This window comes from Mastigoproctus giganteus, chromosome 12 (assembly GCF_048544385.1).
Source record: "Mastigoproctus giganteus isolate SK-2022 chromosome 12, ASM4854438v1, whole genome shotgun sequence".
NCBI classification, from domain to species: domain Eukaryota; kingdom Metazoa; phylum Arthropoda; class Arachnida; order Uropygi; family Thelyphonidae; genus Mastigoproctus; species Mastigoproctus giganteus.
The window spans coordinates 5,109,930-5,123,027 of NC_143586.1; the positions used below are offsets into that span (position 1 = coordinate 5,109,930).

Consider the following 13,098-nt stretch of genomic DNA (forward strand, 5'->3'; position numbering starts at 1 on the left):
TGCAACGCAAAGAACAATCCTACTGACAGTTACACGTGCTTGTAGGACAACCAGTACCCACGCGCTGCAGGTCTTGGCCGGAGCTCTTCCCCTTGACTTAGAGATCATGCGTAAGGGAATGAACTACCACATAGAGAAAGGAATACCTTGTACATACCATGGCTATACTGTGGACGTTAATGCACCACAAAAAAATGAAAAGACAAGGCTGCAAAAACACCTGATGCAAGTTTGGCAGGAGCGTTGGGCCAACTCAAATAAGGGAAATATCACCAGGAAATTCATTCCGAACATCGACAGGATGTACCCCAGTCCCCCAACTTGGTTTCAACCTGGCTTATACACCACCTATTTATTGACTGGTCACGGGGCCTTTAAAGCCAAGCTGGCAGCGCTGGGGATTGAGGTGGATCCGAGATGTGCCTGTGGGGAGCTTGAGTGCTGGGAGCACATTATGTATGATTGCACCCATTATGAGGACCTCAGGTGCAGACTGATCACTGCAATACACTACCTCCCCAAGAACTTGGAATCACATCTATTGGACTCACTTGAGGAATACAGGGAGCTAAAGGAATATGCCCAAAAACTATTTGGTAGGCGTAAAACACTGATAGCCATCTACAGAAGAAGATATAAAAAAAAAAAAAAAAAAAAAAAAGGGACACAGAACACGCGTGGAGAGGACTCAAGGAGAACCTCGCCCAGGAACCTGCTTACTACTAATCATCTAAAACCAGCGATCGCAAGAATAACCCCATGGAGCTGCGGATCTTCCCATGATGAAGAGAACCACAGCCATAGCTAACAGACCAACAATGGACCTGACAAGTGTTCATAGCTGAGGAAAAATATGGCTATCAATGACTGAGAAGACCAACGAAGATAGAGAAACTCCAAGTTGCTGCCTCAACGGAGCCATATTGGCTCTATGCTCTGCACTCTCTTGTGCAGTGCAATTCTTTTACTCCCACTCCAGGCAGGGGAGAGAGGTGACGGCTTGCTGTCGCCTCTCTTCCCTGCCACACCATTTCTTCCCTCTGGTGGGGCATGGGCATGCCTCACTGAAAAATTGGGGGTCACCTACCCTATCGACCCTCTTCTTCCTATTTCACCCCCCAACCTTCACTCTCCCCTCCCAGCACTTTTTCTTGCACAGCGTATAGCCCTACACGTCCAAATTTAAAATACACCAAAAAATTTCGCCCAACCTTTTAGGCACTTTAGAAACAGGCTTTCAGCGTCAAACCCCATATTAGTGCTTTAATGTAATTGATTTAAAATCAACCGCGGTCATTCCAATTTTATTTTAGGTCCTAGCCACTAAAATCCCAGGAAAGTAAGTGGCAGGACCTGCCAGAGTACAATTGACTCAATGGTAACACCCGGCTAGCCTCCACGTGGCGAGGTATGGGCAACGTCTGGTCCCATTAGGGGCCTGGCGGCCAATAAGCCGGATAAACAATGGGCACAACATATAACACTACTCATGACCCACACACTTTTAAATCTCTGGCTTTGACAGGGTACTGTCACCGATACATAGAACATTCGCGGAGATGGGAGAAATCCCAGGAGCCGCTAGACCCTTAATACTTCATACCTCTCATAACCCAGAATCTGGAAATTACGACGTCAGAGGCCCAATTACAATCAGAATTTTTGAAAAATTAATAATTATAGAACAGTTTTTATCAAGTAGGGAATTTGTTTACGGCGTTGAGTGCACCTTCACAAGGGTCTTTGTGTGTGTGGCATATTTGGGAAAAACTACATCTACATGCACAGACCTGTAGGTCTGTACAGGGCGATATCTGTCGCCGCTCAAATTTACACAGACGGCCATTCAGGCAACCTGCGCTCCGGTTTGACTGCACAAACTTGGCCTGTGCAGGCAAGCCGGAGCGTCTGTAGGTACCCTAATGCATATGAAATCGGTAGTATTACTGCCAAATTTGGATCCACTATAAACTGTAAATAGCAGGGCTTATATCACCAAACCAACCTCCATGCTGATTATTCAGCCACAGAACTCAGTCAACATTCGCATTCACATAATATTAATTAATCGGGAAAGAAATTCTGAGATTTCTGCTTCTGGCCCCTGGGCAAATATCTACCCAGATCAAATTTCAATTCATAAATTCTATATTTTTTACTCTAATTACAGAGCTGAAAACAGTTCTAGAACCAGAACTGTTTTCTTGAATTTTCAAGAACCAACTGATGACAGAACTGCGAAACTCCAAGGTTAGGACTCTTGGTTCTTTTCATTCTTAAGTTTCATAATCGTTAATTTTTATGTATGACGATCCAAGCGGAAAAGAGTGACTTTCTTCCTCCTTGAGGAATTTTTTCATTAATTTAATTAATTTCCCATTTTAATTTCTTCATTACATTTTAACCATACAGATTAGGAGGCAAGTTTCGTGATATTTACGAGGAATGCTAAAAAATTAAAATCGTAAAAAGAATGGAAGCTATAAGCATATGCTAACAAATAAGTTGCACACAAAAACTACTTACCCTGAGAAAAAATTAAAATACAGTACAGTAAGACCCCCCCCGTATCGGCGGGGGATACGTTCCAAGACTTCCGTGGATGGCTGAAACGGCGGATATAAGCGAATACCTGCTGACCCCATATATAACGCGATTTTGATTAAAGAGGCCTGTGCGCTCTGGATTCATTATCAAAACTAAAATTACTGTAACACAATGCGACTGTCAGTTTAACTGAGGAAGGTTGACAAAACAACCAAAAGCTTTAGTTTGTATGTATCTAATTCAAATATGTATATTTCCTATTATTAAACTTGTCACAATCTATTTTTTGTATCCGTTTTCGCTCTGTGTGTTTAGTTTTGATAACGTGATTTTTGTACATAATAGAATAGAATAGAATAGAATCTTTAATTGCAGCATACGTATAATAGAGTTTAATTGGTTTAATTTAATTTACGGGGACACTTCAAGACTCCAAATGAAAAGAAAAAATAAATAAACCAGAAATTACAAAATTCAAGTAATAACTAAGTAACAATTAAAAATTCAAGTAAGCGACAAAAACTGGCGTTATAAGTCGTTATTGGGAGGTTAGTGTGCCTATTTTGAGCTTGGCACACCCAGGGTCCTGAGCTGGATATCATCATTCTTCTTTTTCATGGCGATTCCTCTCTCTTTCTCTCTCTCAGGTAACTTGGGAATTTTTTTTGGCTGGTGCAGCATAAGCCTCAGGCTTCCTTGTACCATATGGCTAATAATAATAATTATTTTGCTACCCCCGCTATCTTCACACCTACTCAAAACAAAAAAAAAAAAAAAAAAAAAACAATAGAGCGAGAGAGACACCAAATGTTTAGTTTGTTTTAGTGCGTCGCGTCGATTGTGTTCCGTCCCATCCCATCCCAAAAGGACAAATTTTGTTTCGTTGTTTATGTCACAATTTTTTTTTTTTTTTTTTAGAAATCGCGATAATTATCGGTAAATGCAAGAGTTGTGCTTTGAAATTAAACAAAAACTTAATATTATTATTCAAAAGTTTGAAAACGGTGCATCCGTTAAATCTCTAAAGAACCCTTATAATGTTGGTGACCAAACCACACGCGACATTGTAAAAAAATAAAGGGAAGCTATTCGATTTCAAATCGACATACCAAAAAATAAAAGGAAGCATCGCATTGAACACGCAAGCAGTACGTGTTAAGTTTTTTCCTTTTTTTTTAAATTTTTTTTTCCGTGGAGAACTGGATCACCGGATACGGGGACACAACTGTATACAGTACGGTCAGTCCTCGTATAACACGTATTTACACTACACGAATTCGACCACACACGATCTTTAAATATGGGAAAGATGTCGCATATAACACGAACCGAATTCGCTTGTGCACGATTCGCCTTAGTGTTTACAAGAAATGGCAGTTGAACTCGGGAATCGCCCGAACTGAAAGAAGAGAAGTTTCTGAAAATGCATTTATATTTTTCATACGATTGAAGATTTCAGTGAAGGGGAAACGCATTTCACCATAATGGAGGCACTTGTTAAAGAAGCACTGCAGGATCATCTAGACAAGACTTCAGTTATAGCTCGGACACAGCATGATTTTGTTAAGGGGAAGTCTTGCCTGACCAATTTGATTGGATACTATGATGCAGTCACAAAAGAACTGATGCAGGGAATAACTTTGATATTATATACTTGGATGTCAGAAAGGATTTTGATACTGTTGCACATGGAAGACTGCTGCACAAATTGGAGCAGTGTGGCATTGGAAGCAAATTGCTGCGGGGGAGAAGACAGAGAGTGGTAATCAATGGACATTGCTCATCGTGGACTAATGTTATTAGTGGAGTCCCTCAGGTTTCAGTGTTGGGTCCATTCTTTTCTGTATTTATAAATGATATTGATGATGGTATTTCAAGCTTAATGTCCAAGTTTGCAGACGATACTTTGTATCGTCTGCAAACTTGGCAGGGTTGTCAAGGACACTACTGACACTATGCTGCTGCAACAGGATCTGGAAAGGTTGAGCAGGTGGGCTGAGAGGTGGAAATGAAGTTTAACATTCACAAATGTAAAGTACTACATATGGGAAACAGCAACCCCAGAGCAACGTATCAACTCGGTGGTACTACACTGACAGTGGTAGCGAATGAAAAGGACCTGAGGGTAATTGTGCAGGCAGATAAGAAGTTCTCTGAGCAGTGTAGACGGGCTGCAAGAGTAGCTCATGGTGTCTTATCAATGATATACAGGAATTTTTCTAGCAGGAATAAGGAGGTGATTATTCCCTTGTATAGGGCAATGGTCAGGCCAACTTTGAGTACTGTATACAGGTCTGGAGGACTCATTTCAAGAAGGATGTAGAGCTGCTGGAACGAGTACAGAGAAGGGCAACAAGGTTAGTGAATGGAACAAAGGGTTGCTCTTACAAAGAAAGGCTTAAGATTTGCAAATTACAGCGTCTGGAGACTAGTGGTCTGAGCATGCTCAGTGCTGATGGGATTCTTCCTCTTGCTTAGACTAATTGCCTTAAAGTGGATAAATTTAAATTGTGGAAAGACAGTTGTAGGATAGACCTGAGGAAATTTGTCTTTAGCCAGCGGGTTTGTTGATTGCTGGAACAAACTTCCACCTGTCGTTGTAGAAGTTAATAGCTTAAATAGATTTAAGGCAGAATTATACAAACATTTACTAGGGGATGGGCGAAATGAGTTAGTTTTTTTTTTTTTTTTGGCTGATCCTATGTAAGCTTGCTTTCTTGCATCATGTGTCTTTACTAATGGTAATGCTAATATCTAGATGTGGGCATCTCGGGTCGGTCAATATAACGAAATAAATAAAAACAATGCCGAGGTTGCATTAAGTGGACTGTATCTGAAAATTACGCAAACCGAATTATGACTTCGCTACCAAGCCTCTCTCGAACTCATTGGCACTCTGAAGAGATCAGGAAACTCTGCCGTCTCTCTCGAACCCAACTGCACTCCTGCGATTTCTGAAACACACTGACGCGTCCGAGAGACGAGCCTTATTGTCTAGCTATACATTCACACCCCCCACATTGAACATAAATAAAAAAAAATAAAAAAAAATGCACAATGTGGAAGAGTCCTAAAGTCCGACATGCATTCCAATGTGGTGGCACATGGGATTTCAACCAAACACTAGAATCCTTTAGACAACCATAACAACAGAAAGAAATTTAAAGAAAAGATTACGACACTAATTTAAAATGAAATGGAAAGTATGTATACTGAATACGGAGTTTTCGATTTTTTTTATAAAAAGATTAAAAACGACTATAGTAAATCCATTTTTTGAATTTATGAAGAAAAAAGAAAGATGATAATTGGAAAAACTTATTAGCCCATAGAAAGTGGGCTGAATACTTTAATCAATGGCAAGGATTCCGAACTTTAAATATTGCTCAATATACATTTTAGCTCATTATGGGAACCATTGTGAGCAAAAATAGCATTAGTAGAGGCATATGATGCAAGAAAGCAAGCTTATTCAGCATCAGCCAAAAAAAAAAAAGCACAACGACTACTCCCATTTCACCGCTCCGTTCGTTCGAAATACCTGTCCAGCTGAGCCTTAAATTTGTTTAGGCTATCAACTTCAACAACAAGTGATGGAAGTCTATTCCACAAATCAACTGCCCGCTGGCTAAAGGCAAATTTCCGCACATCTATCCGACATCCGTCCTTCCTCAATTTGAATTTATGCCCTCTCAGGTGATTATTCTGAGCAAGAGGAAGAATCCCATCGGCATTGAGCATTCTCAAGCCATTCAAGGCTTTATACACCTCTATCAGATCACCTCGCCGATGCCTAGTCTCCAGACTCTGTAATTTGCAAAACTTAAGCCTTTCTTCATAAGAGCAATCCTTTGTTCCATTCACTAATCTTGTTGCCCTTCTCTGTACTCATTCCAGCAGCTCTACATCCTTCTTGAAATGAGGCCTCCAGACCTGTATACAGTACTCAAGGTGTGGCCTGACCAATGCCTTATACAAGGGAATAATCACCTCCCTATCCCTGCTAGAAAAATTCCTGTATATCATTGACAAGACACCATGAGCTACTCTTGCAGCTCGTCTGCACTGCTCAGAGAACTTCATATCTGCCTGCACAATTACCCCCAGGTCCCTTTCATTCTCTACCACTGTCAGTGTAGTACCACAGAGTTGATACGTTGATCTGGGGTTACTGTTTCCCATATGTAGTACTTTACATTTGTCAATGCTAAACTTCATTTGCCACCTCTCAGCCCATCTGCTCAACCTTTCCAGATCCTGTTGCAGCAGCATAGCGTCAGTAGTGTCCTTAACAACCCTGCCAACCTTTGTATCGTCTGCAAACTTGGACATTAAGCTTGATATACCATCATCTATATCATTTATAAATACAGAAAACAACAATGGACCTAACACTGAACCCTGAAGAACTCCACTAATAACAGAAATGTATATTGAACGTAGAGTATGCATTTTCATTAATTAGCATTTAGAAGATGAAATGCACAATTTCTTACGGGTTTAGGTAATTAACTATATATCGGTGTAGAGATACACCCCAGTTTACCCATAAATTTGAATTACGTATGTAGTGTAAAAGGCATCGTTTTAATAGTACTGTATCTCATATTGTGGGTGCCTTCACAACGAGATAGCTGGTATTGCACTACTTCAAATAAATAATGTTTCTCTAGTAGAGAAGACTGCTAAACCCATAAGAAATTATGACTTGTGCATTTCACCCATGCACGGTACCCCATATGTACTATAGGTTTTGATACCTTTCGTGTTTGGGGTTTTCATAAAAAAAAAAAAAAATTCATCTTCTAATACATTATTATTTATAAACCATCTCTCATATTGTGAAAATAACTTCGCAACTGTGATCTCGTGTTGCATTATCAGGGTACCTGTCCACTCACTGATGATGAAGCCAAAAAAAAGCTTCGAAACAATCGTCTGGGTAGTGGCATCCACTGAAAATAAATAACAGTAGTCTTCTGATGTTTTCTGAGGGGAAGGTATTTTATCATGGAGATGTTTGTTGGAACATTCCATTGACCGGACGTAGATTTCGTTTCGTACAATTTTGTTCCTGTTGAAAGTATACTATAATGATAACAATAATAAATTATAATAATAAGTAATATTAGTTTCTCTAATATGCTTGAAAAATCAACTTCTACAACAAATTCAGAAATACGAACGACACGTAGGATGGATCAAATCCTAAATTTTCCACGTAGTTTCGTACCCTCTTTCTATTAGTAGAGATCGGAACCTACGGTGGCATCTTCTATGTGAGTATCAGGATTAAGTGGAGAATTATAATATAATTATCATAACTGTAATAAGTAACATTAATTATTGTAAATTAATTTTTAGATCCAGAAACTAAAAAAAAAAAACATATCAGAGCTGTTTGCTTAACATCCATTTCTATATCACTTGTTCACAATTACGTGTAAGAACACGTGGCGGGCGTGCAGAGACCTTTGTTAGAAAGCGGACATTAAATTTTTTATAATAGCTTTAACATGTATGTTAGCAGGTTTGGGAATAAAGAAGGCAAATACAAGAAATACTATTTAAGTCCCTGTGCACTTGCTATTTAAAACAGCAAGATAATTTCAACACAGGTATTTTCTTACTCTAATTTCTTTATATTAAAATATATGTCTCAGAATTAGGAAGTTGGCGAAAATAATATCACGTTTAGAATGTTCTTTGACTATATTTGAGCGCACCGAACACCATTCTAGAAGTTGGATACTTAAAAAGTCGTATATTGAAAATAAATAATTATGTTTAGTGTAAAATAGAAATTGATTATTACTAATGAATAAAATTACACTCTAATTTTTCTTTTTAATATGGAAACAGTCGTAAAATGGCGATTTTGAGACTATTTTTGATATCATATACTTGGATTTCAGGAAATCTTTTGACACTGTTGGGCATGGAAGACTACTGTACAAATTGGAGCAGTATGGTATTAAGGGTAAGTTGCTATAATGGATTAAACGGTGGCTGAGTGGGAGAAGACAGAGTGGTAATCAGTGGACACTGCTCTTCATGGACTAATGCTATTAGTGAAGTCGCCCAGGGTTCAGTGTTGGGCCCACTGTTGTTTTGTATATTTATCAAGGATATATAAGGCTTAATTTATCAAGGATATATAAGGCTTATAAGGTATATAAGGCTTAATGTCAAAGTTTGCAGATGATACTAAGGTTGGCAGGGTTGTTAATGACAGTAATGCCAGTGTTGATACTGCAACCGGATCTAGAAAATTTGGGCAGATGGGCTGAGAAATGGCAACTGAAGTTAACAGTGACAAATGCAAAATACTGCATATGGGTAGAAGTAACCCTAGAGAAACGTACCAACTGTGGTACTATACTTAGGGTGGAAGAAAATGAAAAAGATCTGGGATTAATTGTGCAGTGAGATATCAAGTTTTCTGAGCAATTCAGACAGGCTGCCAGAGCAAGCTTGGGTTATTGTCAATGATATACAGGAATTTTGCTAGTAATGAAAAGGAGATGATTGTTCCTTTGTATAAGGCAATGGTCAGGCCACACCTTGAGTACAGGTCTGAAGCCGTCATTTTAGGAAGGATGTAGAGTTGCTTGAGCATTTACAGAGAGGAGCAACAGGATTGGTGAGGGGAACAAAGGGGTCCTCTTACCAAGAAAGGCTTAAGTTCTGCAAACTGCAGCAGCAGGGGACTAGGCACCTCAAGGGTGATTGGGGTGTATAAGGCCTTGAATGGGTTGAGCATGCCGAATTCCGATTGATTCTTCAGTTTGCCCAGATTACGGACCCGGAGGGCCATAAATTCAAATGAAGGAAAGAATAGATGTGCGGAAATTTGCGTTTAGTCTGAAGGCGATTAATTGTTGGAACAAACTTACGTCTGTCATTGTGGACGTTGATATCTTAAATTCAATGAGGAACTGGACAAACTTTTAGAGGGAATGGATGTTTCTGTTATTTATAAATGTGACTTAAGCGATCCAGAGCAAAAATTAATTACCTAATTTAACATTATATTGATTTAATGATAATTTGTGCAACAAACATTGAAAAAAAAAAAAAAATGTAATATTGGCTAGCGTTATTTTTTTAACTGAAAAATAAAAATTCCAACACATACATAAACACACAAAATTTAACAAATAAGGTACTTTTTATTTAAAAAGTAGAATGTTTTTTTTAAATTTATTATTAAAATAAACATTTTATTAGAATTCAACGTAAAAAAATAATGAAAAATGTTTTCTGATTTAACTTTTTACTCATTATGGATTCTAATTGTTTTATTTTATTGCAATATAGGTAAAAAATTCAGATCTTGGGTACCACTCCATAATTCGACTAAAAGTCAGGAAGAAGGCAGTGATTGGCAGGTGCCACATACTGCTTTCTCCTACCCCTGCCCTCCTAGGTTGACATGTCTAGGGTGTTTATCCCCCACTTGCCACTGTTTTAAAATTTGAACTCTTATTCCGATTTTAGAAAAGCGGGATGGGGGGATAAACACCCTGCCTAAACTAAGCAACCTCTCCTCGATGACTCAAAACAATCAGAAACAAAATGCATTCACAATAATCACCCAATCACAACGACTGTACAATCACTCCGTTCTACGACCATGCCCACTGCATGGAGTCAAGTGGTACCCAAATAATAGATTTTAGCTGCAATATATATTATTATATTTGTGCACCTGTATAGTGACCAAAGACAAACATCTAACAGTTCACAGAATTTAACTTGGTGTACTAACTTGCAGAGTGTGAGTCAACTCAGGTGTCCGAAAGGTTTGAACAACAAAAGTGAATCTGAGTCGACTCTGAATTGCAGAATTCAACCAGCGTATTAACTCCATCAACAGACTGGCATCTGATAGCTCAGCATAAAGCACAACAATATTCTCGGTAATCTGGATTCGCAGGTCGAACTACAAGATGGCTGCATGAGGGCAATGCAATGGGAGTCGAGTATGGAAGGCCTTATAACTGCGTAGGTAGGTTAACGTACTGGAAAGCTGAGTTCTACCGATCTTTCAGCAGCCAATCACAATTTCAGCTGGATTGGCATCCGCTCTTGTCGCATTGACCTTGATTGCATAGTATGTTTGAATTAATATTGCTTGAGATCAGTACCATATGGTACCGCACGAATTGCTTAAATTTTAGCCGGGTGGTTAGTTAAATTCACTGGGCAGTGTGCCCAATTGATATGTCCTGGGGAGAACACTGATCTGAACCTTCAATCTGTGTATGATACTGAGTACATAATGAGCAACCTTAGGGATTGAGGGGTGCTGGATTTTAGAGGTACACCTTCTGGTAGAACAGTTTTGGAGAAACAGACGTGGGCTGACAACTGAACTTAAAACTTGTGTAAACCAACAGATAATAATAGTGGTTAAAATGTCAGTAACAGTTCAATTTGCTAAATATGAACAAATGACAACCACAGACAACAGATAAATATCAGTGTCGATGGATGTGCTTCAGAGAAAAATACTTCTGCAGTGAGAATAAGATAATGATTTATTCTTTTTGAGGAATTATTTTTTTAAGGCAATTGTAATGATGTGGAGAGAGTCAATTTCTCAGACGTATTAACAAAAGGTCAAAGTTTCATTGTAGCTGCCATTATAACTTGAAAACAAAGACTGACAGACATTAATGATCAGGGCCAAGCAGCACTCCTTCAGGATGACTTGAAAAGACTTCAAAGATGGTCAGAGAAGTGGCAGCTGTCTTAATGCAAGGTCACTACACTTGGAATAAGGAGAGTGGAGGAAGAAAGGGATCTGGAAGTTAAGTACAGGCAGATATGAAGTTTTCTGAACAGTGTAAACAGGCAGTCAGGAAAGCCCATGGCTTCCCATTTTTGATTTATTGAATGTTATCCTGTAGAGATATGGAGATCATAATCCCACTGTATAAGCAAATTGAAAGACCACATTTGGAATATGGTGTTCAAGTAGGTGGTGACTTAATCTGAAAAAAAAAAGATGACTGAGCTTCTTGAAAGGGTCCAAAGAATTTGAATGAAGAGATCGGCAAAAGGATGACTTTATAAGCTGGAACAGGTTGGAATCACTGGGAAAATCCTTAGATGGATAGAAGGATGGCTTCAGGGTAGGAGGCAGAGGGTTGTGATAAATGGCTATTCCTCAGATTGGGTTGATGTAAGAAGTGGGGTTCCCCAAGGATCAGTATTAGGACCACTGTTGTTTTTAATTTTCATAAACGACATTGATGAAGGGATAGAGGGCGTGATGTCTAAATTTGCAGATGATGTTAAAATTGGTAGAGTAGTTAATGATCACTGTCAAGCTGAGCTTCTTCAGAGAGACCTAGATAGATTTCAGGAATGGTCAGAAAAATGGCAGCTGTGCTTTAATCCAACAAAGTGTAAGGTATTACACCTGGGAAACAGTAATCCCAAAAAAACTTATTCACTTGGAGTTCAACTAAACCCAGTACTGGAGGAAAGGGACTTGGGTGTTACGATACGATCAGACATGAAATTCTCTGAGCATTGTAAACAGGTTGCAAGGAAGGCCCATGGTGTCCTATTGATGATCTATCGAACTTTTGCAAGTAGAGATAGAGACGTGATATTCCCATTATATAAGGCTTATGTTAGACGACACTTGGAATACTGTGTTCAAGTATGGAGACCACACCTAAAGAAAGACAGAGCTTCTTGAAAGGGTGCAAAGAAGGGTAACTCGCCTGGTGAGATCGGCAAAAGGGCGTCCTTATAAAAGACTTCGAATATGTGGGTTGCAGAGTTTGGAAACTAGACACCTTAGAGGAGATTTGATTGAGGTGTTTAAGGCTCTGAGAGGCATCAGTAAAATGAATGAGGACGAAATTTTCAAGATTATAAATGTTGCTAGAACTAGGGGACATAAATTCAAGTTACAGGGGGAAATGTTTAGATTGGACTGCAGGAAGTTTTATTTTAGCCAGCGAGTTATAAATTACTAGAATAAGTTACCTTCATGGGTGGTAGAGGGCGACAGTTTGGTGAAATTGAAAGGTCATCTGGATAGTACCTTCGGGTAAGGGAAGTGCATAGGATGATAGGTTTAATTTCCTTTTTTTTTTTTTATTAATTATTATTATTTAGTTATTTATTTATTTTTTTTTTTTGGCTGGTGCAGCATAAGCCATAGGCTTTCTTGCACCATGCGGCCGTTACTAATACTAATAATAGATACCGATTGTGTTGGCTACAAAGCTTGGTAACCGGCAACGTAGAGGTGACCTGATTGAAGTTTATAAGGCTCTGAGGGGAATTAGTCAAATGAATGATGGAATTTTCACTGTTATAAAGTGAGTCATTGATTGCTGGAACTAGTTGCTCTCGCAGGTAGTTAGCATTAGTAGAGGCATATGATGCAATAAAGCAGCAAGCTTATGCAGCATCAGCTAAAAAAACCCCGCTGCGATTTCACCCCTCCGTTCGTTCCAAATACCTGTTCGGCCCAGCCTTAAAATTTATTTTGGCTATCAACTTCCACAACAAGAGATGGAAGTC

General features: G+C 39.0%; 1 protein-coding gene across 1 annotated transcript in view; it reads left to right on the forward strand.

Moving 5' to 3' along the window:
- The first annotated feature begins 7,726 nt into the window (after nt 1-7,726).
- LOC150076646 (small ribosomal subunit protein uS2-like) overlaps nt 7,727-13,098 on the forward strand; it is a 59,403-nt gene continuing 54,031 nt past the window's right edge. The window contains exon 1 of the mRNA XM_090386962.1: nt 7,727-7,826. The gene's annotated coding sequence lies outside the window, so the exon portion shown is untranslated. The remainder of the gene's footprint in view (nt 7,827-13,098) is intronic.